Genomic DNA, 5201 nt, shown 5'->3' with positions numbered 1-5201 from the left:
ACATATGGCATAAGCGCATTGGTCATGTAAATGTACAGCGACTGAAGTTTATGTAGGCCCAAAATATTATTGCAGGTTTGCCAAAGTCTAAGGTTGACGGTATGCATAAGGTATGTGAAGCATGCCAACTTGGTAAGAAAGCCAAACATGTTTTCCCACATGAAAAGCATGTCAATGCAAGGCCATTGGATGTCATACATTTAGATGTATGGGGACCGACCAAGACTGCAACAATTGTAGGTTACAGGTACTATGTTACATTCATTGATGACCATAGTAGGAAAGTGTGGGTTTATTTCATGTGAAGGAGAAAAGTGAGGTGTTTGCTCACTTTCAGAGATTTAAAGCATTGGTCGAGAAGGGAAAAGGCATGCAAATAAAATGCCCAAGATCAGATGGTGGGGGAGGAGAATATTTCTCCAATGAGTTCAGTAATTTCTTGAGAAACCAAGGAATCAAGAGGCCGTTTACGTGCAAGTACACTCTGCAATAGAATGGTGTTGCAGAAAGGAAAAACAAGCACATTGCAAAAGTGGCACGTGCCTTGATGGCTGAAAAGAATATGCCACATTACTTTTCGACAGAAGCAGTCGCAACTACTGTGTACATTATGAACAGGACACTCACTGCAGTTGTTCATGGTATGACTCCTGAACAGAAGTTTACAGACATAAGACCGGATGTGTCTCACTTGAAAGTGTTTGGGTGTATTACATAAGTACATGTTCTTGATGAAGTGAGAACAAAGTTGGATCCAAAGGCAAAGAAATGCATCTTTATCACTGGTTATGCTATAGAGCAAAAAGATTATAGATGTTATAACCCTACCACTCGTAGATGCGAGTAAGCAGGGATGTTGTCTTCGATGAGTATGAGTAACTGGTATGCACCAGTAGTGAAGGCAACATAAAGATGCAGATGTAAGAAGTGATGATGTTGCACCACATATAGAGCAGTAATCACAGGTGCTGAGTGGACATGGGGAGTTCTCGAGCAGTGGATCCAATGTTAGCCCATGGTCAGGCAGGTTGAGAAATGATGTAGGTACACATGTATCACAGAAAGGGAAGGAAAAGGTAGATCAACCTTTTGTGCTTGATCTGTTAGCAAGTCACTCATATGTGGATGGTGACTCTAGTGGTTCTAAGCAGAGCCTTGATGAGGAGCTTGGCATTCTGTCTATGGTTACTCCTGGTGTAAGGAGAACTAGGGCTATTTTGAGGACACCTGGCAGTGATCTAGGTGTACGCAAGTCTACGAGGGTTAGATACCCTGTTGACAAGTTGAGATATGATGGATATACAACCCATTATTATGCTTACATGGTAAAAGAAATACAGGAGGTTGAGTCCACTTGCTTTGAGCAGGTAATTGGAAATAAGAAATGGGAAGATGCCATGGATGAGGAGATGGTAGCATTGGATACAAATGTAACATGGGAGTTAGTTCCTTTTCCTAAGGAAAAGAAGGCAATTGGATGTAAGTGGGTGTATAAAGTCAAGCACAATGCTGATGGTCAGTGAGCTGGTACAAGGCAATATTGGTTGCCAAGGGCTATGCGCAGACTTATGGCATAGACTATGAGGAGACATTTAGCTCGGCTACAAGAATGGCAACCGTGAGAGCTGTCATTGCTATGGCTGCAGTGAAGGGTTGGTCTTTACATCAAATGGATGTAAAGAATGCTTTCTTGCATGGTGATTTGCAAGAAGAAGTGTACATGATGCAGCCACTAGGTTATAAGAGTGATGCACATGTAGATTTTGTGCACATGATGCAGCCACCAGATTATGAGAGTGATGTACATGATGCAGCCACCAGGTTATGAGAGTGATGCACATGTAGATTTTGTATGCAGGTTACACAAAGCCTTGTATGGCTTGAAGCAGGCACCCAACGCATGGTCAAACAAGATCGGGGAGTATATGGTTACCATTGGATTTCAAATATCCAATGCAGATTTTTCACTATATGTGAAAAAGACAGATATAGGGATCATGCTATTAGTCATCTATGTGGATGACTTGATTATCATTGGTGATAGTGATGCAGATATACATGATGTCAGGATGCTTTTGAAGAAGCAGAAGTTTGAGATGAAGGATTTGGGTGAGCTGCAGTAATTCTTAGGCATAGAGGTGGTGAGATCACCTCATGGCATTTTGCTATTGGCAGAGGCAGTATGGCTTGGACATGTTGTCCAAGTATGGTATAAGAGGCTATAAGCCTATTTCAGTGCTATTGGAGAAAAACACAAAGCTTTCCGCAGATACAGGTGAGCTTTTGGAGGACCCCACTACATATAGACGCATAGTGGGTAGTTTGATCTACATGACCATTACAAGGCCAAACTTGAGCTATGCTGTTGGACTTGTGAGTCAGTTTATGCATGCCCCTAGGAAGCCATGCTTGGATGCGGCTAGATGGATCCTCGGGTACATAAAGTCCACAGTTGATTATAGACTTTTCTATGAGGCTGGTACAGAGATACAGTTACATGGGTACACAGATGCTGATTGGACTGGTAGTATTGCAGACAGGAGATCTACAGTGGTTTTATGTTCTCATTTGGGAGTGCTGCTGTGAGTTGGAGCAGTAAGAAGCAGCCACCAGTTGTCGTGTCGAGTACAGAGGTAGAGTACAAGGGTGCTGCTATGGTAGCTTGTGAGGTAGCTTGGTTTCAGAAGCTACTTGGTGACATGGGAGAGCTCGTGGATAGGGCAGTTGTCATATATTGTGACAACATGAGCAGCATACACTTGGCCAGTAACCTAATATATCATTCTAGAATGAAGCACATTGAGGTGCATTATCACTTTGTGAGGGAGAAGGTTCTAGCAGGAGATGTAGATCTGGTATATATCAGCATAGAGGATCAGGTGGTTGACATCTTCACACGAAGGCATTGGGCGGCACAGAGAAGCTCCATAGATCTAGGAGCTTACTTGGAGTGCATTGTGTGTGGAGTTGAGCTCGAGGGGAAGTGTTGAGATATCGAGCTTAACTAGTGCTATGACCGACATTGATGACCTGCCTAGGTGATAGCTTTTTTATCTATACCACTGGCATGGTTGGTGAGATTATGGGTGATATGCGACTAGTGGGATGATATGCTTTATGATAGCTATTTTATATTACTAGAGACTGGCATAGTTATAGCACCAGCTCATTTAGTCAGGTTCACATTATGGACCGACCCTTGTAGTAGTTGAGTACTAACCCATATAGTGTGTACTCTTATCTTTATGTTATGTTGGTTGAGTAGAGAAGAAGAAGATAGAAGAAAATTTAGCTATCCATCTCTCTCTTGTGTCTTGCTCTCTCTTGTGTGTGTGTGTGTGTGTTTGCTTGCTAGGGTTTGAAGCTCTCCCTCTCCCCCACATTCTCTTTAGCTTACAAGCCAGGCACAAGAGAGTGTGAAAACTAATGCAAAAGATAACACTTCAAAATGGGTAGAAGAACATGCCTTAATGTAGAAACCAAAAAAGAAAACAAAACCTTCTAAACCCAAGAAAAACAAGGGATAACAAACTATCAAAACCAAGGTTGAAAAAGAGGACAGGGAAAAGGAGCCTGTGAAGGACATGAACCCAAAAGAGCCAAAAGCTACACATGATGCAAAAGCATCCACCTCAAAAGCTACACATGATGCAAAAGCATCCACCTCAAAAGCTACCACACAAACCACAAAACCCATATGCGGCGCGACACAAGATACAAAAGCCCAAAAGGGAATTCGATCTTGTCGCATGGGCAAACATAAAGAAAACCTAATGATCCAAAGAAAGTCAAAAGATTAAACAAGTTCTAGTATGTCACTTAGTGAGGATGAAACAAGTTCTGACTCTTCACTCAATGCACCTCACAGACGCATCAAGAAACTAGAACCTGCCCAAACACCCCGAATTAAAAATCATGATCATATGACATATGTGGAATGCAAAAAGCAAGCTCAGGACATCATGCTTAGGATGGTTGAGTGTCTTACAGGATCACCGATTGTGATTGAACCTCATAATGCCAATCCTAAAAAAGCAACCAAAATAAAAAATCTCGGAGGAGTACCGCTTCCCCTTTCAAGAGGAAGACATACTCTAGAAGAGTCATTAGATACAGATTGCATGAATTATGCGGTTGAGAAAGCACGTGAGGAATTTGATGAATCCCTTACGAAATTAAAGCAGTCTCTCAAAACCTCATTTGGAGGAATGCTCCTCTCATGGTGAAGCCAACATAACATTAGCACTTGCACCTTTAAGGGCTCTCAACATGAGTTATACCAAGACATAAAGAGCTCCATAGAATGAGATTGTGAGGATTCATAAGTTTCCAAACATACCTCATTTAGAATCGTCAGAGGACCAAGTGTGCCATTGTACACATTGAGTACTCTTGAAAAAGTTGAGAGTCAAAAAGAGGATAAAAGTGACTGGGAATATGAAACAGAAATGGGATCTGAAGCTGAAACAAAAACTGAAACATCCAAGGTTCCTCTTGAAGATTCTATCATGATATGGTTGGATTTTCCTACATGCAATGATGTTAAGTGCAAACACACGTTGATTAGCCCTCAAGCTACTCATAACATCATGAGACAATAGACACTTGGGTGCCATGGGGACAACCTAAACCAATCCCTATAGACAATGGTCTTGCAAGGGGAGCCAATGGACAAAACATTGACGTTCCTGGTTATTTAGCTTTGCTGCCCAAACAATCGATGGAGATGTGGAATTTACATTCCATGTTACCCTAGATTCCCTTGAGTATGATGTCATCCTTGGTGGAACTTGGATACGTGACTCATTGTATTCAATTGATGAATCCATGCAAACAGTCACCTTGAACACTCCTGCAAGTATTGTACAATTGCTATTACGGGAGGAAGAGACCTTGGAAGAGATGGAACTTCCAACATATCTTACTAAAAATATCCCTAGGATTTTGGTTGGATTGGAACTTTCTAATAAAATCACCACAGCTCAAGCATGGCTTTATCCAACATGAGAACTCAATATCATGACCCTCGAGTTATGGGATTTGTTAGGTCAACCAACACTCACGGCTCATCCTGAAAGAATTCCCTTTACATAAGACTTGAACATGCCATGTTTGGGGTACTTTGAACATACAATGTATATTGAAACTAACCCCCTTACGAGCAAGTTTTTTGTGATTGAGTATGTGTTGGAAGTAGATTT

The sequence above is a fragment of the Cibotium barometz genome, chromosome 12 (genome assembly GCF_041138505.1).
Source record: "Cibotium barometz isolate CiBa-2024 chromosome 12, ASM4113850v1, whole genome shotgun sequence".
Classification (NCBI taxonomy): Eukaryota; Viridiplantae; Streptophyta; class Polypodiopsida; order Cyatheales; family Cibotiaceae; genus Cibotium; species Cibotium barometz.
Note: the sequence above shows the minus strand (reverse complement) of the source record.